Raw genomic sequence first — 26,613 nt, forward strand, 5'->3', positions numbered from 1 at the left:
TTATAGACTTAAATATTCTTGATGGATTCTTTCATTGATTTTTTATAAAAATCCAATAAAAACTCACTAGTCATAAAAGGAGAAGCATCAGATCCTTAAACATCTCTAAAATCTATCTTCACTAGCATTCCAACAATGGGAGGGGACTACATGTCTCTCTGCACTGGACCTCAGAGTTCCAGACACATACTATTCATCGTCCATGACTCAGAAGCCACCGGTGGTCATCATTGGTCCAGGATTGGCTCTCTTTTTCTTCATTCACCTCCACACATTCTTATTGGTGAATTCAGCAATTAACTGATATCGTGAGAAAAAATACCAGAGAGGACACACAAACCACTCGCACTAAGACAGGATCTTTGACTGTTACTCACACTGATGTTCGTGCTCCTAACACCTAGAGCCAACGGTCCAGCTGGATACCCTGGCAGAAAAATCCATCACCTTGGGGTAAACCATCCTGAAGAGTGAGGAAGCAGAACAGATGATAAAAGGTTTGATACCTCAACTACTTTGATCAGACCATTTCACCTTTTCTTATTCATGTATTTAGGTAATGACTGACTGGGGAGGATGTTTACTTCTTCTCCCCTTAAGGATTTGAACAACAGAGCCCAGGCAGATGACCAAGCAAAGAAGACTGACTCTGAGTGATACTATCTACCACATATGGTCTTTAGCCAGAGAAGAAACCACCTGGAATGCCATTTTTCTTAAATGAGCTTCAGGGGCTTCAATAAGCAGCAACAGTATTTCTGACAACACCATGTATATAGATCATTGGACAAGGCTTCTACTTTTCTGCTTTTATTCATTTCACAAGTTCTTGTGGATACTTCTGTTTAATTTTCAAAATATTATAAGAGATACTCTTTAGGCATGAAGACGCAGGTCCAAGAAAATCATTACTTTCTACAGGACCATTTCCCACAAAGAGAAGTGACGAGATGTCCCTTTACATTGGGCCTAAGGGTTCTAGACATGTACTATTTATCGTCCATGACTCAGATGCCACCAGTGGTCATCATTAGTCCAGAATTGGCCCAGCTTTTCTTCCTTCACATATACCTACTGCTGTTCATTTGGACAAGGTCTTTGACTGTTACTCACATCAATTCACATGCTCCCAATGCTTGGAGTCAATTGTACCACACACGGCACTGGCAGAAGCTGAAATCAGTTCAGGGCACTCATTCTAAAGCATAAAAGGCAGAGCAGAAAATACAAATATGGAGGCATGTTATCCATTAATTGCAGGACTTTCCACCTTTTATTCGTCATGCTCTTAGGAGTTGATTGACCCAGGGTAATGCTGACTTCCTCTTATCCTAAGAATGCCATTAATAACCAACACATCAACACCAAGGATAAGATGTTGGCTTTCAGTTTGACTGTCCAAATGATCCTTGGCCACAGAGGTAGCCACCCCACCCCTAACTGATACTGTTCTTAATTAAGGAATATCGGGCTGTTGATATATGCAAAGAGTATTCCTTTTTTTTTGCCATTCACATTTAAAGTTGTACTGTGCTTCACTCTTTACATATTAATGGGTTTAAAATATACTTGACAGATACTTCCATTAATTTTTAATAACATTCTAATCAAAACTCATTAGTCATAAAAGGAGAAGTACCAGATCTTTAAACATCTCTAACATCTGTCTTCAAACACTTCGAACAATGGGATGTGCCTACTCATCTCTCTATATTGGACCTCAGAGTTCCAGACACATACTATTCATCGTCCGTGACTCAGAAGCCACCGGTGGTCATCATTGGTCCAGGATTGGCCTTCTTTTTCTTCATTCACCTCCACACATTCTTATTGGTGAATTCAGTATTTAAATGACACCCATGAGAAAAAATACCAGAGAACACACAAACCACCTGCACCAAGACATGATCTTGACTATTACTCACATTGATATCCATGCTGCTAACACCTAGAGCCAACTCTCGAGCTGGAGACCTTAGTGGAAAGTTTCTTTACCTCCCAAGCAGCCGTCCTGAAGGGTATGAAGCACAGAAGATGATAAAAGGCTTGACACGATAACGGTAATTGAAAGGACCGTTCAAATTTTTGTTATTCATGCATTTAGGTAATTACTGACTGTGTGGATGTTTATTTCTTTTCCCTTTGAGGATTCGCACAACATGGCACAAGCCACTGACCAAGAAAGAAAACTGACTATGGATCATACTGCCTATATAGCCATTGGTCAGAGAGGGAACCCCCCAGAATTACACCTTTCTTAAATGAGCTTCATGAGCTTCTATAAATAGTAAGGGCATTTCTGGCCTTGCCATATGCGTTTATCATTGGACAAGGTTTCCACTTTTCCATTTTTATTAATTTCACAATTCTTGTGGAAACTTTCATTGATTTTTTGAAATGTTATAATCAACAATCTTTAGGCATGAAGAGGGAAGCACCAGTCCAAGGAAATTGCTGATATCTGTCTACAGGATCATTTCCCACCAAGAAAAGGGAGGAGATGTCCCTTTGCATTGGACATCAGAGTTCCAGGCACATACTATTCATCTCCCATGACTCAGACACCACCTGTGGTCATCACTGGTCCAAGATTGGCCCTGCTTTTCTTCCTTCACATACGCCTATTTTTATTCATTAAGACAAGATCTTTGACTGTTACTCACACTGAATGCCACACTCCCAGTGCATGGAGTCAATCGTACCACGCGTGACCCTAGCAGAAATGGAAATCATCCTGAACATCCATCCTGAGGGGTACAAAGCAGAGCACAGAATACAAATATTGAGGGATTATCTACATTGATCACGAGACTTTCCACCTTTCATTCCACATGCTCTTAGGAGATGATCAACCCTGGGTAATGCTGACCTTCTCTTATTTTTAAGAATGCTAACAACTTCCCACCACTGCCAAAGATAAGATCATGGACTTTGAGTTTGACTGTCCAAATGATCCTCCACCAAAGAAGTAATCATCCCTCATCCCTAAATTATACTGTTCTTAAGGAATGTTGGGCTTTCAGTATAAGCAAAGAGTATTCCTTGATTTGCCATACAGGTACAGAGTTGGATGATGCTTCACCCTTTACATTCTTATGAAGTTAAATTTTTTTGATGGACACTTCCATTCATTTTTTATAATGTTCCAATCAAAACTTATTAGTCATAAAAGGAGAAGCACCAGATCCTCTAACATCTCTCTTCACTAGCACTCCCAACAATGGGAGGGGTCTCTCTATGTTGGACCTCAGAGTTCCAGACACATATTATTCATCGTCCATGACTCAGAAGCCACCGGTGGTCATCATTGGTCCAGGATTGGCCTTCTTTTTCTTCATTTGCATCTGCACATTCTTACTGGCGAATTCATCAATTAACTCACACCAATGAGAAAAAATACCTAAGAGGATACACAGGCCACCCAGACCAAGACAGGATATTTGACTGTTACTCACATCAGTATCCATGCTTCTAACACCTAGAGCTGACCATTGAGCTGGAAACCCTGGTGGAAAGTTCCATCACCATGGGGACCACTGTCCTGAAGGTACGAAGCAGAGAAGATGATAAACGGCTTGACACCTTAACTACATTAACTGGGTCATTCCACCTTTCCTTATTTATGCATTTAGGCAATTACTGACTGCGGAGAATGTTTACTTCTTCTTCCCTTAAGTATTTCAACAACATGGCATGGGCCACCAACCAAGGAAAAAATATGTTATGAGTTATACTGCCTGTATGGTCGTTAGCCACAGAGGGAACTTCCTGGAATGACGCTTTTCTTAAATGAGCTTCAGGGACATTGATAAATAGTAAGAGTATTCCTGGCCTTCCATAGGTGTTTATCACCGTACCAGGCTTCCATTTTTCCATTTTTTATTCATTTCATGATTCTTGTGGATACTTCCATTGATTTTGAAAAATGCTATAGTCATGCAGAGGGAAACACAAGTCCAAGAAAATTGTTCCTGTCTGTCCATAGGACCATTTTCCACCATGGCAAGGGATGAGATGTCTGAGTTGGACCTCAGCGTTCCAGATATGTACTATTCATCATCCATGACTCAGACGCCACCAGTGGTCATCAGTGTTGCAGTATTGGTCCCGCTTTTCTTCCTTCACATACACTTATTGTTATTTATTTCATCAATTAAGTAATAATAATAATAATAAAATACCTAAGGTGACACATAATTTCCCCCCACTAAGACAGCATCATTGAGTGTTACTCACATAGATGCCAATGCTCTTAACTCATGGAGTCAGTCGTACTACACGTGACCCCGGTAACTGAAATCAGCTCTGGGTTGTCCATCTTGGGGTATACAAGGCAGATCAGAGAATACAAATATTGAGGCATTATCTTCTTTGATCGTGACTTTCCACCTTTCATTTGTCATGCTTTTAGGGGTTGACTAACCCTGGGTATACTGTTATCCTCTTCTCTTAATAATACTAACAACGTCCAACATGTCACCACCAAGGATAAGACCATGGACTTTGAGTTGGACTGTCTAAATGATCTTTGGCCAAAGAGACAACCTCCTCCCATCCCTATTTGGTACCATTCTTATGGAACTTTGGGCTTTTAATATATGAAAAGAGTATTCCATGCTCTGCCATATGCCTTTAGAGACAGAAGATGCTTCACCCTTTACATTCCTATGGATCTAAATATTTACAATGGATATATCTATTGATTTTTTAATAATATTTTAATCAAAACTCCCTTGAATATTCCTAACACCTGTGCATAGTACCATTTTCAACAGAGAGAAGAGACTAGGTCTTGCTTGTGCTGGGCCTCAGACTTCCAGACACACACTGTTCATTGCCCATAACTCAGACGTCACGCACTGTCATCACTGGTCCAGGGTTAGCCCTGATTTTCTTCATTCATGTACACATATTGTTGTTGATTACTTCATCAATTAAGTAATAATAATTTTTAATAAGCCTAAGACACATAATCTACTCCCAGTAACATGATTTTTGACTGTTACTCACATCAATTCCCCTGCTCCTAAGATATGGTGTCCATGCACTGTACATGATTCCTGAAGATATTGAAATCAGCCCAGGGCATCCATCCTGCGGGCTACAAGGCAGAGCAAGCAAGAGCAGAGGATACAAATACTGAGGCATATCACAGTTGTTCGCAACTTTCCACCTTTCATCCGTCATGCATTTAGTGATGATTGACCCTGGGTGATGCTGAGTTCCTCTTCTCTTAAGAATACGAACAACATCCAACATGCCACCACCAAGGATAGGAACACTGACTTTGAGTTGGACTGTCCAAATGATCTTTGACCAAAGAAGTAACCTCCCGGCTCCCTGAAATGTTACAGTTCTTAAGGAATGTTGGGGTTTCAATATATGAAAAGAGTCTTCCTTGCTTTGACATACTTGTGTAGAGCTGGAATGTCCTTCACCCTTTACATTTCATTGGTTTAAATATTTTTGATGGATACTTCCATTGATTTTAATAATATTTTAATCTAAATTTATTAGCCATAAAAGGAGGAGCACCAGATCCATGAATATCTCCAACACTTACTATCATTTCCAATTGCGTGAGCAGCCTACACGTCTCTCTGTGTTGGACCTCAGAGTTGCAAAAACATACCATTCATCAACCATGGCTCAGACACCAGTAGCTGTCACCATTTGGCCAGGACTGGCCCTCTTTTATTGAAAATTTCCATCTTTTTAAACACATGAAGAACCATCAACCCACCATCCTACTCAACAAATAGAATGCTGACAATATCTTCCTTCTGTTAATATGCTCCACCCTCGATGAGTTTAAAAATTAGTTCTGTATCCATAAAGGAATGTTTAGATAACCTACAATGAATGCAAATACAAAATGAAATATTTACCAACTATGACTATCAGTAAAACACTCCTTATTTCTTTAATGGACTTTAGTTAGCGTAAATTGGATTCATCGTATTCCTTTTCCTGGAAAACAATCTAATCATTGGTCCACACTTGGGCTTCTTTGTTTTATTCTTCTTATACAATACCATAAACATTCGTGACCAAACCACCCAAACCAAGAACTTAGGCAATTACTGACCTCAGCCTATGCATTCTATACCCCCATAAAAAACCAAAACCAAACCCAGTGCCATCGAGTCGATTCCGACTCCTAGCGACTCCATAGGACAGGGTAGAACTGCCCCATAGAGTTTCCAAGGAGAGCCTGGTGGATTCGAACTGCCGACCCTTTGGTTAGCAGCCAAGCACTTAACCACTATGGCACCAGGGTTTCCATACCCCCATAGGTAACACGTAAAAACTTCACAACTGGAAATGATTAAACTGGCCCTCCTGAGTTCATTCTGCGGCGTATAAAGCAGATACTAGAAAGAAAGAAACAACCCCAATTTTTTTAAATGGGTGTCAGGTGAATATTACTAGAGCAATTGCAATCCTTGATATGTGGCAGATTTTCATCACTGGCCTCTAATTGGCCTATGAGTAGTTCATATTTAATTTTTAATACAGTGGTAAGTACCATGGTCTCTATCACTAAAGACAAGAATCAGGACCATGTCTTCGATGAACAGCTGTGTATATGTTCCCCCACAGAGATAAAAGTTTATATCTACTTGTAAATGGATTGCATTTAAACAGGATTAATCTAAATGCTTGCTTCTAAAGACAGCCTCACTAATGGCCCGTGGGTGCCCTTATTTATGTATCTCTGTATATGTCTGTATCTATTACGTAGGTACCTCCTCAGGGATCTACTTAGTTATCTATTCACATTTCTAAAGAAAGTGAACAAGATAAACCAACCAAAAATATGGAACTAAAATGTAATACCTTACCCAAAGATCTTCTTTCCGTATATGAAAACAGTTATGTAAACAGGAGGATTCATTATCCTTGTTTCTCCCCTGTTTGGTTCTCTTTTGTTCAGTGAGTCAATCTTTTATTTATTTACATAACACCTTCTTTTTTTTTATGAAAAACCATCAATTTCCTCCCTAATCAGACCCACTGACTCACTACATTCATCTGTCTATATGCTCCTCAGCCAAATAAGTAATATGCTGCATCTATTTTTAATGGATTTCAATGCTTCAGAAATATTTTAATAATGATTGCTGTTTTATTAAATACCCTCATAATAGGTCCTCTTCTTTCATTTATACATTAATGTATTGATTTATTCATTGATGCATCTCTAGTAATAGAATCACTATCTAAATAACAGAATTAAAAATCCATGAATACCGCTTCATCTGTCTACAGACTCATTCCCCACTGCTTGAAGAGACTCTTGTGATTGGGTGTCAGTGATGTTGATAAAAACCAAACTCAGTGCCGTCGAGGCGATTCCGACACATAGCGACCCTACAGGACAGAGCAGAACTGTCCCATAGAGTTTCCAAGGAGCGCCTGGCGGATTCGAACTGCCGACCCTTTGGTCAGCAGCCGTAGCACCTAACCACTATGCCACCAGGGTTTGTTGATAAGAATGAATGATAATACTGTGTTATGTCATTTCCACCCTCATCTTTGGTCTATGGAAGCCCTTTCACATGTAACTGGTCTATGTTTTAAGGATTTAACAATTATAATGAACAACCTTAAACCCAACATCTCACTCAACACCTGGGACACTGTTAATACCTTCTATATTCCAATATCCTCCTCCCTCAGGAAGTTAACGTGTCTAGGTCGTCATCAGCACTGGTATTTTTAAACCAATTACAGCTCTGACAGAAAAGAATGAAGTATTAAATAGCTATAAAAATAAAACGTCTTCCACCATTTTAATAAATAAAATTTCCGTTCTGCTGAAATGGATTGACTGTAATATTTGGCTCCTATCACATTTGACTCATTGGTCCATGCAGGGCATTTCTGGATTTCGTGTGTGTACCCATCTATTCCTTTTATAGGCATGGTATACCCAATAACTAATAAGAATAACAGCTTTGGATATTAAGTTAGTATGTTCCCTACCTATTCACAGAGGGAAGAGCCAACACCTTCATCATTAGAAAATAATTAAATCAGCTGTTTTGTGTTCATCCTCTGTGGGCCAAAGCATTTGTTAAAAAAGAACGAAACAACCTAGATTTAAACATTTTTTTAATGGATACCAGGTGAGTACTATTGAATCAGTCAAAGAACATTCTGTCTTTGGCCCCGAAATGGTATGCCTTGGTTATTTATTGACTTATTCAACTATTAATTTTTTTTAAATAAACACCCATGAAGCCACCACCCACAACAAAACTAAGAACTGTGACTGTGACAAACATCTGTCTGTCTGCTCCCAACGCACGGAAGTCTCGATCTTTTTTTAATGGATCTCACTTGTGGACAAGTTGGTGGGCTTGACTCGTTCTTACTGATGATCAATTGATTGATTCTGATTGACTCATGTGTGGACTAATTTATTATCTATTAAATTTTCTTTCAAAAAGAAAAAAACAATGTTAAACCTACCAGCAACACAGAAATGAAATACTAGTAGGTGCTTTTCCTACGTGTACTTTATATAACGTGGGAAGGGCCTAGGTCACTTTTTCTTCATATTAAACACCAGTTGGGCAGAATTGGATTAACCATATTCTTTGTTTCATAACACAAGCTTTTCTCACTTTTAAGTAATCGGTTGAGTTTGAACGTATTCATGCCTTCATTTACATTAATACAATCAGTGTCACTTTATGTACCCAAACTTAACCAGACCAGTGACTGTTACAACATCTGTCCAGGGGCCCACAACACACCAGATGTCTCGTTAGTCATTACAGTTTAAGGAAACTAGTGAACAGAATTGCATTAACCAAAAATCCTGCCACACAAAACCTTCTCAGATAGTCTAAGCATACCCTTCTTTCATTCGGTTAATGGTTGGTAATTTATTTAATTATGTAAATTTTTCCCTTTTTTGTTATAAAAACAGTCGGTAATCCGCCACCAACTCAGAACGGGAACATTGATTAGAACACACATGCTGATATGCTTCTTAATGGAAGGGATAGCAACCTTGAACTTTTTTTTAGTGGTCCTCAATGCTTAAGATAAGGAGTCCCTGGGTAGTGCAAACGGTTATGTGCTCAACTACTAGCTGAAAGGTAGACAGATGGAATCCGCCCAGAGGTACCTCGGAAGAAAGGCCTGGCAATCTGCTTCTGAATGGTCACAACCCTGAAAACTCTATGGAGCAGTTCTACTCTGCACACATGGGGTCACCATGGATCAGGATCGACTCAATGCCGGACAACAATTCTTAGGATATTGTGGTAGACAGCAGCTAAGATGGCTCCAAAGGAGCCTCACCTGATATTCACAACCTTGTAAAATCCATTCCTCTTGAGTGGGGGCTGGACCTCTTTTAAAGAATAAGATAAGGCAAAATTGATAGAATGAAACATTCAAGATTAGATTGCAAAAGACTGTGACTGCTGTCCATCTTGCTTGCCCTCACTCTGAGGAAGCCAGCTGCCATGTTGTAAGATGCCCTAAGGAGAGGCCCACATGCTAAGCAAATAAGGGTAGCCTCCAGCCAACAGCCCTCAAGGAGCTACATCCTGTTGACAACTAAGCGAGCCTAGAAGCAGGTCCTTCCCCAGTCAAGTCTTGAGCTGACTGCGGCCTGAACCAACACCCTGACTGCCGACTCATGAGAGACTGTGAGTCAAAGCACCCCCTAAGTAATGCCCAGATCCTTGACCCACAGGAAGAGTGTGGGGATTTGTTACATAGCAATAGATAACTAGTACTGATATGCCGTCATAAGAATCCTTGTTTCATTAAATAGTCTCATAATTGACCCGTGCTTTTGCTTTATTTACCTATCTTTTTTAAGGTATTTATTGATTCATTGAAGGAGCCCTGGTGGCGCAATGGTTAAGCACTTGGCTGCGAACCAAAAGGTTGGCGGTTCGAACCCACCCAGCTACATCATGGGAGAAAGATCTGGTGATCTGCTGAAAAGATTACAGCCTAGAAAGCCCTATGGGGCATTTCTACTCTGTCAAATGGGGTGGCTATGGGTTGGAATCAACTTACCACCACCCAACAACACTGATTCACTTAATAGAATCACTTTCAATCAATCACAGCCCCCCAAAATAAGATTTCTGGAATATTCCTAGCATTTATCTAAGTTTCACACCATAAGAGGGACTAGACTACTCTTTTTATAACGGACTTCACTAATGCATATCTGGATTAACCGTAATCATTGGTTCACGCCCGGTGCAAACCCACCATTGGTCCAAGCTTACTACTCTTCTTCCCCATTCATTTATACATTTGTTTATACTTTCACTGATTCACAATAGTATAATTGATGTTTGTGAATCACAAAAACTAAAAAACAAAGAGTTTGGACTCTGAAAACATCTATCCACAGATATTTCTCAGAGAGGAATTAGATAATCCTCTTTGTATTACAGACTCGGCTTTACAGGTTGGTGGGTCAGTCACCATCCTTGCCTCCTAACAATCCCATGGTGGTCACTGGTCAGTGCTTGATCCTTTTGTATTTATTTTGTCCATATTTCAAACACATGACAACAAACAACAATGAACCCACCATTTTCTTCTGCGCTTAAAACACCGACAATATCTTGCATCTTCTAATGTGATTCTCCCTCACATTGGCTATGTCTTTAATAAGGAAAGGGAGCTTTAAATCAACCGTGACTCAAAAATAAAATGGAGTAATTAAGTAACTGTGAAAATGAATTAAATGGTCTCGCTTGTTTCTTCGTAATTGTCCACAGGTGTGCTAAATTGGTTCACACATGACCCTCATTCATTTTATTTGCCTATAGCAATTTATTCCTTTTTAATAACAGAGTTAACACCCATGACAAATCGTCAGATCAGAATCAATTACTTTGACTATTACTTACATAGGTTTCTACCCCCCTTATTCAAAAAGATAACAGCCAAGATCGTCCTCATTAGAGAATGATTGAATCAGCTACGTACATCTGTGGAATACAAAGCAAATGTAAAAATAAGTAGGTAGGTAGGTAGATAAAATATGGTTTTTAAAACTGAGTTCAAGTCAGCAGTAATGATTAGGAATGAACTTTTGTGCTTGTCATATCTTATATTGAAAGCTTGAATGTCATACCTATTGATTGATCGAAGCATCAAATTTAAACACCAAAACGAAAATCTTTGAAACTGATACCAGACAAAAGAAAAGAACTGTAACTATCGCCCACATCCACTTACATGCCCCCTACCCAGTAAAGAGAGCTAGATATTCCTTCTAAACAAATCTTATTTCGAAAGAATGAGATTAAGCAGAATTGTAGATTCAAGCACGTTCTCAGCAACTGTCCATGTTTGTCCCACCTGGGTGTCTGTATACATGTATGTCTGTAGTTGCTAAAAAAAAGAAGAAAAAAACCCAAACCCACTGTCACTGAGTCGATTCCAACTCCTAGTGACCCTATAGGACACAGGTGTAGAACCGTCCCACAGAGTTTCCGAGGCTGTAAACATTTACAGAGGCAGACTGCCACATCCTTCTCGCTCAGAGTGACTGGATTCCAGCAGCCGACCTCTCAGTTAGCAGCCCAGCACTTAATCACTGCACCCGCAGGGCTCCTTATGTGTGTGTATATGTACGTGGTTACTGTATACAGGTGAGTATGTCATTACTGTCTGTACTGTGTAGTTATTTATGTATGCGTTATGTAGTTACTATATGTATGTAGCAGTTTGTATTTATGTCACTACTTTATGGATGCATGCATGTATGTGTGTGTGGCAAATTTATGTATGTATATACGTATATATCTAGGTCCTCTATGTATGTATATGTAGTTACTTTATGGATGGATGTATGTGTAGTTACTTTATATGTGTATGTGTGTAGGTAGTTACCCGAGCCTATGAATGTATGTGTGTGTACTGTATATATATGTATGCATTCACGCATGCACGCAGTCACTTTCTGTATGTATGGATTGGTTATCTATGTATATAGGTAGGTAGGTAGTTACTTTATGGCTGGTTATATGGATGTAGTTACTTTGTGTATGTAGGTAGTTACTTATGTTTATATGTATATATGTATGTGGTTACTTTATGTATGTTTGTTAACCCTGGTGGCATAGTGGTTAAGAGCTCGGCTGCTAATCAAAAAGTCAGCAGTTCAAATCCACCTGCTGCCCCTTGGAAATCCTGTGGGGCAGTTCTGCTCTGTCCTGTAGAGTCGCTATGAGTCGAAATTGATTCGATGGCCACAAGTTTTTGACTTATGTATGTTCTTACTTATATGTATGTATGTAGTTACACACAGAGTAATTTAAGTATTTATTATATTTTTAAGGAAACTGTCAATGGTAAATGCACCAAAAGAACAAGAAAGGGAAATCCAATCTAAATATATTTGCCATTCCAAAAAGTGGTAAGAACCTGGATTTGTGTTCTTTATTTGAAGAGCGGTGGGGTAGAACTGGATTAATCACGGTCCTTATTCCATATCAAATGCGCCTCATCACTCCATGGGTTGCATTCTTTTAAATAGTTGATGGAGATATGAGCTGATTCTTTTATACATTCATACACTACCATTAATATCTGTGTTCCTACAGAAACTGGACACTATGAACATATGTGTCCGTATGCTCATTAGGCACAGAAAAAAGATCAGGTCATTTTTTTTCTTTTTTTAATTAGAACTTACTGAAGATCACTGGATTAATTATAATTGGTCATGTGACATATTCTCGACAGAGATATATACTTGTAGGTCCTCCCTCAATTAGGAAGTTATTTAATTAATAAGTAATTTAAGGAAAAGTTTCACCCTTTTCTTAACGAAACAAAAACACAACTACCAACCCAGAACAACAACACAAACTCTAAAATCCATCAATCTAAATGCTCCTTACTCAAAATGATTAATTTCCTTCATTGGAGCTCAGAGCTTCAAAAATATATTAGTAGTGATTCTCATTGCATTACATACTCTCGTATTTGGACAAGGAATAGCCCATTTTGCCTTTATTCATTTATACATTTCTTTATGTAGTTTTGCACTGATTAATTAAAAATAATAAAATCCACACTCAAGAGCCACAGAAGACCACGAACACACTCCCAAATATTTTTAACTCTTGGAATACATTCATTTTTCATTGATAAAATAAATAAGACCTCAGAGTTATAGGGTTTAATCAAAATCCTTGATTCAGACACCCCAGGGTACTCATCATTGGTCCGGGCTAAGCAATTCTTTTCTTCATTTATACCTTTCTTTATTGATTCATTCACAGGGTCATTAACAGTAATAAAATCAACACTCGTGAATTTAAAAAAAAGAACAAGATGATTGAATAAGGCCAGGATCTGTTTATAAGCTATTTTCTCGTAGAGCTAGTAGACTAAATCTCGTTTTGCAATGGATCAATCAACATCCTTGCTTCATACTCTTCCCATAGTCATCGCTGGCCCAACCTTATTCCTCTTTTATTTAGCTTGTTCATATTATAAAGATGGTAAAATAAGCAACTATACACCCAATAGATTCATTAACAACTATCTTCCTATATGCTCATCCCTCAGCAAGGAACAGTCCAATAAAACTTCCTGTGATGATGAAAATGTCCTATAACTTCACTGTCCAATATGATTGCCGTTAGCCGCATGTTGCTACTTAGCGCTTGAAAGACAGCAAGTGCAACTGAGGAACTGAACGTTAAAATTTTACTTAAATTCAATTTAAATAGCCATATACGGCTAGCAGTGACATCACTGGACAGTGTATTGCTAGATTTTATTACTGGAGAAACGTTTAGATCGAATGCAGTATAAAAATTAGATGGATAATTCGTCAGCTTCCAAAATGAACAAAATGCTCTCCATCTTATTTTTAACCACAGTTATGCTGAATTCTAATAACACATTCCTATCATTGGTCTATACAGGGCTTAATTTAATAATTCAGTGAACACTAATAAAAATTCACCCAAACGGAGAACTTTTCAGCATTACTTACTTCATTCTTTAGGCTCCTTACTCACGAAGAGAATAGCCAAGATCTATATCAGCAGAAATTCATTAAATCAGTCATGGTCTTCACTCTGTGGAGTCAAATGCCAGTTTTCAAAAGAATGAACAGCCTAGATTTAGATTCATTTTAAGTACATTATTTGTGTGGTTCCAGATTAATCAGAAAATTGATTCACTTACCATATTCATCTTGACCCAAGAACAGCACACCTTTTTACTCCTTGACTTATTTAATTATTAATTTAAATTATATAATCAACACCTTGCATCCCCCATTCAAAAACAGCTATGACTAGCACAAGCATCTGTCTATAGACTCCTATCTACATAGGCAAGAGGCTAAATAATTTTTTTAATGGACTCAACTTGTGTAGAAATGGATAAATTTAAATTCATGACTCATGGCATATTCTTACAAAAAGTTTAAGCTTGATCTACCTATCTATTAATTTAATTGCACATTGCTTTATTATTCATTTATGGGATAACTTATGGACTAATTTAATCAGATAGTCACATATCCTAAGAAAAAAGTACACACACACACACACACACAAAATGGCACACGCAATGGTAAACTCGTGAACAACCCAGAATGGAGATGCCCTCTGCATGCAAGTGTCTATATGCCTGTACCTATACTGGGAAGAGAGAGTCATTAGTATAGACAAAGATTACTCACAATTCTTGCTTCAAAACACGTCCTTTTCATTAGAGCATGCTTTTCTCTCTTTTTATAAAAAATTGACCACTGTAAGAATTTACTCATTCATTCACATGTAACAATTCATCAATAGCTGGAAATTAACACCGGACAAGAATCTTGAATAATGTTGCTATGCTTCCATACGTCCGTTACGTTAACCAAAGAGATTTAAAAAACTAGATCCCTTTGCTTGTTTTTAATAAAACTCAATGAAGAGTTGGGTTAATAATAACTCTTTTCGTAAGGCACTCCTCAAGATGAACAAAGCTTATTCTTTCTTCCCATTAAATAACTAATTTATCATTTATTTATGTAAATATCTTCCTTCTCTATATAAAAACAAACAACCACCAACTTCAAATAATAATTTTGAGTCTTACACGCATCTGTCCACAAGCTCCTTCCAGAGTTAATAGCCTTTATCAATATATTTTACTCTAACTCAGTGCTACAAAAATGTGTTAATAACAATCCATGTCTTATTATTTACTCTCATAATTGGCCCATAACCATCCCTCTTTATATTCACTTATTCATACATTTCTTTATTTATTAGTACATTGGTTCCCATCTAAAAACTCAGGCTATAATCATAAACTCTGAACGCCTATGATTGAGATACATGAATATTTTCAACTTCTGCTATAATCCCATTTCCATAGAAGGAAAAAAGCAGGTCTCTGTTTATAAAGGACCTCAGGGTTGCAGATAGGGTTTAATCAAAATTCTTGATTCAGACATCCCCCAATCTCACCAATGGTCTACACGTGGCACTCTTTTTCTTCATTCATGTATACCTTCCCATTCTATGACTCACAAACTCCTGACAACAAGATCCTTGACATGACTATGTCTACCTATAGACTCATTTCCCACAGAGCTTTGAAGCTAGACCTCAGTGTTATACGTACGGAATCATCAACAAAACTCCCCTTGTACCAGTGTCATCATCATTAATAATCCATGACTGAGCTAAACCCAAAAAACAAAACTCATTGCCGTCGAGTCACTTCTGACTCATAGCGACACTATAGGACAGAGTAGAACTGCCCCACAGGGTTTTCAAGGAGCAGCTGGTGGATTCGAACTGCTGACTTTTTTTGTTAGAAGCCAAGCTCTTAACCACTGTGCCACCAAGGCTACATGATTGGGCTACTGCCATTTAACTGATCCAATTTTAAACATGGCATCATGAACAACAAAATACCACAATGACATCCAACAACTAGAACACATACAGTATGCTCCACCTTCTGAGAGCTTCCCTAAACAGCTAACGGCCTGGATCTCTAACCATTATGGGAATATTGAAATCAACTGTAGCCCAAACGTTGTATGGAATATCAAATTCCAAAAATGAATTAAGTGCCGTCCATCTTTTTTTTTCTTTTTTAATGGATCTCAGTTGTGCTGAAATGAGTTAGCCCTACTCCCTGGTCCACGTGATACAGTACCAACTATTGCCCCATACTTGGTGCTCCTGAATTTTATTTATGTGCATATGGTCTTTTCTTCCATTGAAATAGAGTTGATCCTCATTACTCACAGATTCTGTAATGCGCAAATTTGCTTACGGGCTAAAACATATTTCTAATCCCAAAATCAATACTTGCTGAGCTTTAGCAGTCATTCATGAACATGAACATGAACATGAACATGTGCAAAGTGCTGAAAAATTGGAGCTGCCCAAGGTGCAAGGTCCCAGCTGAGTGCAAACAAGGCTGGTTTGATATTCCTTCACTCAGCGTTCACGGGGACTTTATAGAGCCTAACCACCGTGACTAACAAGACTCGACTGTACATCAGTGACCACACATGAACGTGCACCCAAACCAAGAAGAAAAGCTTTGATCGTTACTGACATTGGTGATCTGTGCTCCTTATCCATGGAAGTAGCACCTGAGACATTCATCACTGGAGAATGGTGGAATCACAGTAGTGTTCATTCTGCAAGAAAAAGTAGAGTTTTAAAAAGAATGAACAGAGCTAAAAAACGAATTTAGTTCTGCTTTACTAGATTATAGTCATGAGCACTGGGTCTGTGTCACAGACTCACCCTCGGCCCATGGATGGCATCCTTTTCATGTACTAACTTGAACGGCTTTTAACCTACCACCCAACACAAGATGACTAACTATAACTACTGCTGGTATCTGTCTATATTTTTTAATGAACAAAAGTTTTGCAAAATGGGATGAATTTAAATCCCTGTTTCATGACACAATCCAAACAAATTGACTTTATGGCCCTTGTTGCTGTTGCTCGGTGCCGTCAAGTCAGTTCCGATGCATAGAGACCCCATGTGGCTGAGGAGAACTTCTCCATAGGGTTTCCTAAGCTATAATCTTTACGGAAGCCGGGTCCTTCTTCCACAGAGCCGCTAGGTCGGTTCAAACCACCACCGTTTCGATTATCAGCTGAACGCTTAAATGTTGCACCACCAGGGCTCCTTTTATGACCCTTAGAATCATTTAATCATCTGTTCTTTCTCAATAAGAAAAACACAAAGTGGCAAAACCACCTACTACCCACACTGAACACTACTGCCTTCGACTGTCTCCATCAGCACTTTCCGTGATGACAGAACTTCAGGCCAAGATGCAAACATTCTCTATTGGCACTGCCCAGCAGGGTAGCCACTGGCCACATGATGCCTTGAAATGTGGCTAGTGTGAATGGAGAACTGGGTTTTTATTTTTAACTTGTTTTAATTTTAACGTGAATAGCTAGATGTGGCAAGGGAGTGAGGTCTATATGACCCTTACCTAAAGAAGGTGCGGGTCCTGGGGCTTTATTGGTTTAAATCAGCTTCAAAAGGATCCATGCCATGGTTTCCTTTTTTAAATATGGGATTAAATTATGAAATTCTTCTTTTGCTCACATATAATAATAGCACCAACATTTGTGAGCCCTGAGGACATTGAGCAAGAACCCTAAGAAACACCAGCACCCACCCATTCGCTTATTACTCACAAATCAACAACAATAGGCTTTCATATTTTTCTATTTCTAAGTCAGGGACACAAGAGAATTCGCGTTTATTATGTTCACAGCCTCAATGTTTGTCCAGGCTCAGGCCTTTTCCGGGTTTTCCAATAACTATCTAATCATTATTAATTTTATTATTAATGATATTAAATTATTACGCTATAACAATTTAAACTTACTATATTGAGTCATCATTGACTATATTCTTATTATTGCTTACACCAAATATTATCATATTAAATGCATCATTTAGTTATGTAAACATACTGTCCCTTTTTAAAATGAAACAAGCAACCAGCAACTCACCACCAACCTGGAACAACATTGATGCCCATATATATCCACGCATATGCTCCTTTCCCAAAGGGAGAATGACCCTATTCCATTTCTTTTATCTGAACTCAAAACTTTAGAGATGTATTCATAATAATCCTTGATTTATTAGCTTCTGTAATAATTAGATGAGCTATGTCCCTCTTTGTCTTTATCTATTTATACTTTTATTTACTTATTCGTGCATTCTTTTATGCATGGTAATACAATCCACATTCATGAACAACGAAAGACAAAAACATGACCCCTGGATGTTTCTAACTTCCTCTCCAAGTATATTTCCCATGGACGGCATCACTACGTCCCTGTAGTAATAACGGACCTCAGAGTCACAGACAGGGTCTAATCAAAGTATTTTGTTCAGATGCCCCACATGTACTCATCATTGATCCATATGTAGTGTTCTAGGCCTTTATTCAATTATGCTATCCTTGATTTATTCATTGAATCACTAATAATAAAATAATCATTGCTCATGAATTAGGAAAAAAGAAAAAAATCACAAGATCCTTGAAGATCTGAGTCTCTCTGTGGAAGCTCACTTCCCACAGAGCTAGAGGATTAGCTCTCATTGTGCTACGCACCTCAGTGCTGCACACAGGAAGTAATCAGTGTTGCTGTGTCACGGTGACTCCATATTAATGGCTGGGCCATGCTTGGACCGCTTTCATTTAACTTATCCATGTTTTAAAGATGGTATAATGAGCAACCATGAGAATACCGTCTTACATCATAACTAAGGCAAAGACAAAAACTAAAAGTCAAACCCATTGCCAACTCATAGGGACCCTATGTAACAGAGTAGAACTGGCCCCGTAGGGCTTCCAAGGAGTCGCTGGTGGATTTCAACTGCTGACCTGTTGTGGTTAGCAGCTGAGCTCTCAACCACTGCACCATTAGGGCTTCCCACCTCCCACTTTCTTATGGAAGAAATCCATACGTTAGCCCTTCAGTGGGTTAACAGCCTAGGACAGTATCAGTGGAGAAGTGTTCAAATCCACTGTGGTGCCAAAAAAAAAAAAAAAAATGTTGTGAAAATGACTAACATGCCTCCATCTTCCCATTCTTCTGAGTTTGGTTGTGCTGAACTGGATGAACTGCCTTTCTTAGTTCATGTTTCCCTCATTGGTCAATCCATGACCACGTTTGAATTGTTTGGGAAGGTAGCTATTTCATTCTTGAAGTAATTCGGTGAAACTCATCAACAACCCTCTCCTCGCCTCCACCCCACAAGCAACAACACGAACTTTGATTATTACTTACACTAATCTCTTGTCTCCTTTCCCCTAGGGAGCCAGCAAGAGCTTCACCAGGAGATGCCAATGAAATCAGTTATGGTGTATTCATCCTGGGGAGGAAAAAGCAGCTTTTAAAAAGAATCAAACGGCTTGCATTTGGCTTTTTTAACTAAACCGCGGTAGCGCAGTAATCAATTAGACATAGTCCTTGGTTCATGTCATCTTCCTGACATTGGGAAAGAGGGAGCACTACTTTATATTTATTGACTTATGTCATTTTTGTTTTAAATAATTTAATAAATACCATTGAATCTAGCAGTGAGCGCAAGAAAAAGAACAACAATTATTAGAAACATTTGTCTGTACTTGCTAACCGCTTAATTAAGAGCCAAGGAGCCAAGATCCTCTTTTTTATTGGACTTTAATCGTTCAGAATTGGATACGTAGAGACTCAGTTCATGGCACAATCTCACCAATGGTCCAAGTTTGATCCTACTTTATTTATTCCTTCACGCACAAACTGATTCATTTAATGACTCATGGAATAATAAGACCACCCTTTCATTTTTTTTTCCAAATAAACTTAAAAGTTTAAATGGCAAAACAGAACTGAATAACTACTACTCACCAACGTTTACATGGCTCAACTAAAATGGCCTAGAACCTGTTGTCTTCCTATGGGTATCGGTTGTACAAAACACTGTTATCTTTATATCCAGTTACACACTTCTCAGTGGTGGACTGTTTGCTGCCTTTTTAAAAATTTGACTGGGATATAAATGTATGCATTTGTCCACCTACAATTCCACTTAAATATGTGTGAGCCCACAGACGCTGGATAAGTAACACGAATACTATTTGCATTTGTCCTAAGGTCATTACCCAAAAGAATAGCGCACTGGCTCCTTTTATGTTGATTTTCATAAGTAAAATTCCATAAAAAAGACTGCATTAATCATAAGTGTGGTTCTATATACCAGTATCATTATTACTCCATGCTTGTCTCTCTCTTAGTTACGGAGTTATTCAATGATTTATTTATGTAAATGTGTTTTCCTTTCCTTAATAAAATGATCAATCAGCAACTCAACTCTAACACAGAACAGAAACATTAACTCTTAGGTACAAATGACCATATGCTTCTTGTCAAAGAGGTAAGAGCCTTGCATATTAATTTACTGGGAAGAAGAATCTTGAATTCCCTTAATAATAATTCATGTCTTACGGCATGCCTGAAATATAAATGCATCACTAGATGGACCCTGATAGAATAGGAGAAAAAATATGGAACAAAACCTCCAATTCCTAAAAAAAAAAAAACAACTACTGGACTAGTTGAGACTGGAGGCCTCCCAAGACTATTGCCCTGAGATACTCTTCAAGCCTTGAAGAAAACTAACCCCTGAGGTCGGTCACCTTGTAGCTAGATAACAAATTGGTTCCAAAAGTAATGCCTATCACCTGTAAGTACTGTGCTCCTTTAAAAAACCACCTATATGAAACCAATCAGCCAACAATTACTTTGAAACAAAGACGGTAATGTAAAAGGGCAGGGAAACTAGATTAATGGAAACATAACAACCAGAACAGAAATAGCGATAATGTTCACGCATTGTGAAGAATGTAACCAATGTTACTGAACGACTGGTGTAGAAATTGTTGAATGGGAACCTAGAATGCTGTGTAAACCTTCGCCAAAAACACAAAATACAACATATTTTTTTTAAGTGCTTGCACACCCCTCTCATTCTTTATTCAGTGGTGCATTTCTTTATTCATGGGCAGGTAGTATCATAATAATGCAATTCATACCCCAACATCACAAAAGCTCAAGAACAAGGGGTGGTAGATTCATTTCCCACAAAGACAATAGCTAAGGTGTCTCTTTGTAATGGACCTCAGTGTTGCAGATGGGTTTAATCAAAATTCCTGTTTGGGAAACCCCATGACACTTATCAATGGTCCATGCTGGGCATGGTTTTTTGTTTTTGTTTTTCGTTTATTGATTAATTTGCCAATTCACATGCAATAATACAATCAGAAAATTCCAAAAAATGAGATCCTTGAATTTTAGGCTCTGGCACCTTAGAACCAATAGACTTTCTTCTGTAATTGCCCTGAAAATTGTACATATAGATCAGTCAACATTCCTGCTTCACATCAAATCCATACTCAGCACTGCTCCCTGTGTGGCCCTGTTTATTTATTTCTATTTAACGATGGTCTAATGAAAAATGATGAAACGGCCATCTCCCATCCCCTCTGAAACTCTCACTCGCAACGTCTTCCATATTGGATGGGCTGCGCCACAAAAGGTTGTTTATCAGCCAGTTTGTCTGCTCACATGGGAAGGCTTAAAAAAAAGTAATACTAAACTACTCTGCTATAAATGAAATACCTTCTACCTGCTTTTAAAATCACCCCAGTTCTGCTGATTTAGATTCAACTTAATTTTTGATTCATAATGTATACCCATCATTGGTCCGTTCTTGGCGTTTTCTATTTATTTTCTGTGTTCATGGTACTATTTTGAAACACTTCAGTGAACACCCATGAGCAAACCATCCGAACAAAGAACCCAAACTAAAGGATTGACTTACGCGCTGTCCTTACTCATGCGAGTGTTTCTTTATTAGAAAATGATTAAATCAGCTGTCCTGTGTTCATTCTGGGGAGGAAAAAGCAGATTTAGACTAGATTTAGATTTTTTTAATGAATGTTAGTCAGGCAGAACTAGATAACAATAAATCTTGGCCCAAGAATGCAATGTTTTTTAATTAACCCAGTATTGAATTTTCAGTTTTAAATAATATAATAAACACTATTGAGTTCTTTACCTAGCACAAGAATAAGACCTATAATGATTATAAATATCTGCCTACACACCCTCTATGAGCAGAGGTAAGAGACTCTTTTTTAATGACGCTTACTCAGAATTGGGTAAATTTAAATTCTTATTTTACAGCATATTCTCACCCTGGTCCAGGAATTACCCTACTCTCTTTGGACGTATTCATACATTTATTGATGTCATTAAATTCTCACGTAATATTTGATCAAATATTCATATACCTTAAAAAAAATTCAACCCAGCTCTCAAGCACTCTTTACCTGCCACTGTCTCTATGTGTCTTACCCACAGGGGAGAGGGCTTGGATTTCTTTTTCTTTATCTAGACGGGTACTATAGAATAGAATGAATCATTTTCCTCATTCTATAGTGTTTTATAAGGCAAACAAAAACAAAGGAAAAAAAATATTCCAACTCATGGCTACCCGATGTGTATCAGAGTAGACCTGTGCTCCATAGAGTTTTCAGTGGCTGGTTTTTTGAAGTAGATTGCCAGGCCTTTCTTCCAAGGTTCCTCTGGGTGGTTAGCAGTTAACAGCCAAGTGCCTTGACCCTTTGCAACACCCAGGGACTCTCTTCATTCCGTAACACGTGCTTTTCATTGGTTCACACTTTTCCCTCTTAAATAATTAAGATATGAATTTATCATAACACACCAATAAGTGTAAACCAATAAAAACTGGACAAGAACTGTGAACAATATTAACACTTGTCCAGGAACTGTTCCATACTCACTGGAAAGAACACTAGCTCTTCTCTTTGCCTTGTTTTTAAATAAGAAGAGCGAATAGAATTAGATTAATCATGACCCTAAGCACAATATCCAATACCCGCTTTAGTCCATATTTGGTCCTCTTTAAAGCAGACGGCTATTTAATGAATTATTGACTGAGACAAACACTTTCCCTTTCCTTAATTAAAAAAAAAGCAAACTACAACAAATCTAAAACAATATTGCCTCTTAACTACAGATGTTTATATAAAAGAAAAAGACTTTTTAATATCTGTAATTATTTAGATATAAACTTGACTTGTTCATTTTACTTCAGAATTGTATTAAAATTAATACTTGTTTTATTGCATATTCTACTAATGAGGGCCATGAGTGGGCCTCTTTGTCTTCATTCCTATATATATATATATTTCTTTACTGATTCATGCATTGAATTGATGCTCTTGAAGTAACACAACCCGTATCTATGAAGCAAGAAAGCCCAGGAACAAGTTTATTGAATTTTCTTAACTTCTACTACCAGTTAATTTCTACAGAGAATGCAGGCTGATTCTCTTTGGTAATGGACCTCAGAGGTACACAGAGTTCTTAATCAAAGAGGCTGATTCAGACTCCTCCACCAGTGTCCATCATTGATCCATGCTCAGCTTTCCATTCCTGCATTCATTTATAACTTCTTTAACTAATTCACTCATTAGTCATGGATAGTAATGTAATCAATAACCTTGAAGGACAAAAACAGAACAAGAACAAAATCCTTAAATGTAATCAAGATCTGTGCATTGCCCCCTTTGTCAGAGAGCAGATATACCAGATCATTTTCATAATGAAAATCTCTGGTTTTGCTCACGTGGATTAATCAGCATCCTTGCTTCCTATCAATCCCATACTTGTGCTTGGTCTCTGCTTGCTCCTCTTTCACTTTATTTGTCTATATATTAAAGCTGGTGTAATCCACAGCCATGGAGCTACCACCTTAGCTCGCAAGTGAGCAAGCTGACATCTGCCATCTTCCAAGGTACTCTCACCTCAAAGAGTTAACAACTCAGACCTTTGTCGGTGAGAGAATGTATTAAGCAACTGAGGCACAAGCACTCAGTGCAAAGCTAAGCTGCTCTGACAATATGTGAAACAACCTCTACCTCTTTAGCAATGGCCCTCAGTTGTGCCGAGTTGGGTCAATCATAAATTTTAGTTCATGACATATCCCTGGTATGGGTTCATAAATAGCATTCCTTAATTTTATTATCATTTAAGCATTTATTTGATTGAGAGAATTGAGTGAGCTCCTATATATGACACCCATCCAAGCCTAAAACATCAACTTTGATGTTTACTTACATCAGCCTTTATGCTCCTTATTACCAGTTACGGTCTTCTGATTATAGAATGATTAAATCATCAATGTGGTGCTCTTTCTATAAAGAAAAAAAGCATATTTCAAAAAACAATAAAGAATCCTCAACAAGATACTAGCAAACCAAATCCAACAGCATGTTAAAAGAATTAGTCACCATGGCCAAGCGGTATTTATCCCAGGAATGCAAGGGTGGTTCAGCATGAAAAAATTAATAGAACAAAGGAAAAAAAAACACAGGATCATCTTAATTTTTGTTGAAAAGGCATTTGACAAAATCCAACACCCTTTCATAAAAAACACTTAGCTCACTAGGAATAGAAGGGAAATTCCTTAACATGATGAAAGGCATTTGTGAAAATTCCACTGTAGCTAATATCACGCTCAATGGGAAAGACTGAAAGCTTTTCCCCTAAGGTCAGGGACAGGAAAAGGATTCCCACCTTCACCACTGCTACTGAACATTGTACTGGACGGTTCTAGCTAGAGCAATTAAGCAAGAAAAAGAAATAAAAGGTACCCAGATTGGAAAGGAAAAATTAAAACCATCTCTAGTCACTGATAGAATGATTCTACATATAAAAAACCCCAAAGATTCTACAATAAAGCTACTAAAAACCAAAAAAAAAAAAAAAAACCCACTGCCGTCTAGAGCTAATAAATGAATTCAGCAAAGTTGCAGGGTACAAGGTCAAGACACAAAAATCAGTTTTGCTTCTCTACACCAGCAATGAACAACCTGAAAATAAATTAAGAAATTCCATTTACAATAACATCCAAAAGAATAAAATATGTAGGTATAAATTTAACCATGGAAGTGAAGACTTGCACACTGAAAATTAGAGAGCATTGCCCAAAGAAACTAAAGGAGACTTAAATAAATGGAAAGACTGCCTATGTTCATGGATTGGAAGACTTAACATCATTAAAATGTCATTACTACTCAAATCAACCTATAAATTCAATGTAATCCTATCAAAATTCCAAAAGCCTTCTTTGCAGAAATGGAAAAGTGGTTCTCACATTCATATGGAATTCAAAAAGCCCCCAAATAACCAAAACATCCTTGAAAAAGAACAAAGGAGGAGGACTCACACTTCCCGGTTTCAAAAAAAAAGCTACATTAATCAAAACAGTGTGGTACTATTATAAGGGGAGACATAGACACAAATGGAATGGAAACAAGAGTCCAGAAAAAACGCTATACTTCTATAGCTAATTTATTTTTAACAAGGGTACAAAGTCCACTTGATGGGGAAAGAATAATTTCAACAACCGTTGCTGAGACAACTGGATCTTCACAGGCAGAATGATGTCTTTCCGGTTATTTAAGTCTCCTTTAATTTCTGCCTCACACCATATATGGAGATGAACTGAAAATGGATCAATGACCTAAGCATTAGAGCTAAAACCATAAAATTCTTAGAAAAAAACATAGGGGTAAATCTTCAGAAACCTGTATTTGGCAATGGATTTTTAGATATAATGCTGAAAGCAAGAACGACAAAAGAAAAGTTTGAAAAATTGGACCTCATCAAAATAAAATACTTTTGTGCATCCAAGGACACTATCAACATAATGTAAAGACAACCCATAAAATGAAACAAATGTCTGGAAATCATATGTCTGGTAAGGGTTTAATATGCAGAATATAAAGAACTCATATAACTCAACAATAAAGACACAAGTAACCCAACCAAAAAATGAGCAAGGAACTTGAATAAACATTTATCCAAAGAAGATATATAGTCAATAAGAACACGGAAGATGTTTTACACTGTTAGTCAGTAAGGAAATGCAAACCAAATACCGCCTCATGCCCACTAGTTTGGGTATTATTAAAAAAAAGAAGAGGAAAAATAACAAGTGTTGGTGAGGAGATAGAGGAATTGGAACATTTGTCCATTGCTGGTGGGAATATAAAATGCTGCAGCCTCTGTCACACTTTAGTCAGTGGATTTAGAATGGCCCAGAATATTATTTATTGACTTATGTAACACCAAAATGGAGTCCCTGGGTGGCACAAACAGCTTAGCACTGAAGGACTAGCTGATAGGTTGGCAGTTCGAACCCACCTAGAGGCACCTGGTGATCTGCTTCTGAGAGGTCACAGCCTTGAAAACCTTATGGAGCAGTTCTACTTGCATACGTGGTGTCGCCATGAGTTAGAATTGACCAACAACACGCAGCACAAAAATTAAAAATGTCACTATCACTCTCTACTCACATGCTTTGAATCACGAACGTTTTTTCTAAGTAATAGTTCTTGTGCAGAACTGGATGAATTTAAATCTTTATGACACATTTTTACCATAGCCCATGCTAAACCCTACTTTATGTATTTATTTATTCATTGTTTTATTTGTTCATCTATTAATATTTATGT

At 37.9% G+C, this 26,613-nt stretch overlaps 1 long non-coding RNA gene and 13 other non-coding genes across 24 annotated transcripts in view; all 14 read right to left on the reverse strand.

The window, feature by feature from the left end:
- LOC126084102 (uncharacterized) overlaps positions 1 to 26,613 on the reverse strand; it is a 66,888-nt gene that overhangs the window by 5,398 nt on the left and 34,877 nt on the right. For 4 of the 11 annotated variants that reach the window (XR_007518940.1, XR_007518938.1, XR_007518935.1 and 1 more), the window contains 6 exons: positions 24,212 to 24,288; positions 21,888 to 21,955; positions 19,313 to 19,397; positions 14,009 to 16,675; positions 2,664 to 10,982; positions 378 to 2,011 (listed from right to left, as the gene is read on the reverse strand). This is a non-coding gene — a long non-coding RNA (uncharacterized LOC126084102). Of the gene's footprint in view, positions 1 to 377; positions 2,012 to 2,663; positions 10,983 to 14,008; positions 16,676 to 19,312; positions 19,398 to 21,887; positions 21,956 to 23,390; positions 24,289 to 26,613 lie in introns of all 11 variants that reach the window. The other 7 variants (XR_007518939.1, XR_007518937.1, XR_007518936.1 and 4 more) reach the window with 7 other exon arrangements.
- Positions 164 to 238, reverse strand: LOC126084840 (small nucleolar RNA SNORD113/SNORD114 family). The gene has a single exon (XR_007519076.1). It is a non-coding gene; the product is annotated as a small nucleolar RNA SNORD113/SNORD114 family (small nucleolar RNA).
- Positions 964 to 1,038, reverse strand: LOC126084846 (small nucleolar RNA SNORD113/SNORD114 family). Its single transcript, XR_007519082.1, has one exon. It is a non-coding gene; the product is annotated as a small nucleolar RNA SNORD113/SNORD114 family (small nucleolar RNA).
- On the reverse strand, positions 1,714 to 1,788 carry LOC126084841 (small nucleolar RNA SNORD113/SNORD114 family). Its single transcript, XR_007519077.1, has one exon. It is a non-coding gene; the product is annotated as a small nucleolar RNA SNORD113/SNORD114 family (small nucleolar RNA).
- On the reverse strand, positions 2,514 to 2,588 carry LOC126084844 (small nucleolar RNA SNORD113/SNORD114 family). The gene has a single exon (XR_007519080.1). It is a non-coding gene; the product is annotated as a small nucleolar RNA SNORD113/SNORD114 family (small nucleolar RNA).
- On the reverse strand, positions 3,241 to 3,315 carry LOC126084924 (small nucleolar RNA SNORD113/SNORD114 family). The gene has a single exon (XR_007519149.1). It is a non-coding gene; the product is annotated as a small nucleolar RNA SNORD113/SNORD114 family (small nucleolar RNA).
- Positions 4,024 to 4,098, reverse strand: LOC126084845 (small nucleolar RNA SNORD113/SNORD114 family). Its single transcript, XR_007519081.1, has one exon. It is a non-coding gene; the product is annotated as a small nucleolar RNA SNORD113/SNORD114 family (small nucleolar RNA).
- LOC126084849 (small nucleolar RNA SNORD113/SNORD114 family) lies at positions 4,802 to 4,876 on the reverse strand. The gene has a single exon (XR_007519084.1). It is a non-coding gene; the product is annotated as a small nucleolar RNA SNORD113/SNORD114 family (small nucleolar RNA).
- LOC126084851 (small nucleolar RNA SNORD113/SNORD114 family) lies at positions 5,606 to 5,680 on the reverse strand. The gene has a single exon (XR_007519086.1). It is a non-coding gene; the product is annotated as a small nucleolar RNA SNORD113/SNORD114 family (small nucleolar RNA).
- LOC126084853 (small nucleolar RNA SNORD113/SNORD114 family) lies at positions 13,162 to 13,233 on the reverse strand. The gene has a single exon (XR_007519088.1). It is a non-coding gene; the product is annotated as a small nucleolar RNA SNORD113/SNORD114 family (small nucleolar RNA).
- LOC126084852 (small nucleolar RNA SNORD113/SNORD114 family) lies at positions 15,418 to 15,492 on the reverse strand. The gene has a single exon (XR_007519087.1). It is a non-coding gene; the product is annotated as a small nucleolar RNA SNORD113/SNORD114 family (small nucleolar RNA).
- On the reverse strand, positions 18,366 to 18,442 carry LOC126084848 (small nucleolar RNA SNORD113/SNORD114 family). The gene has a single exon (XR_007519083.1). It is a non-coding gene; the product is annotated as a small nucleolar RNA SNORD113/SNORD114 family (small nucleolar RNA).
- LOC126084856 (small nucleolar RNA SNORD113/SNORD114 family) lies at positions 21,179 to 21,253 on the reverse strand. The gene has a single exon (XR_007519091.1). It is a non-coding gene; the product is annotated as a small nucleolar RNA SNORD113/SNORD114 family (small nucleolar RNA).
- On the reverse strand, positions 23,433 to 23,510 carry LOC126084850 (small nucleolar RNA SNORD113/SNORD114 family). The gene has a single exon (XR_007519085.1). It is a non-coding gene; the product is annotated as a small nucleolar RNA SNORD113/SNORD114 family (small nucleolar RNA).

This window comes from Elephas maximus, chromosome 10 (genome assembly GCF_024166365.1).
Source record: "Elephas maximus indicus isolate mEleMax1 chromosome 10, mEleMax1 primary haplotype, whole genome shotgun sequence".
Classification (NCBI taxonomy): Eukaryota; Metazoa; Chordata; class Mammalia; order Proboscidea; family Elephantidae; genus Elephas; species Elephas maximus.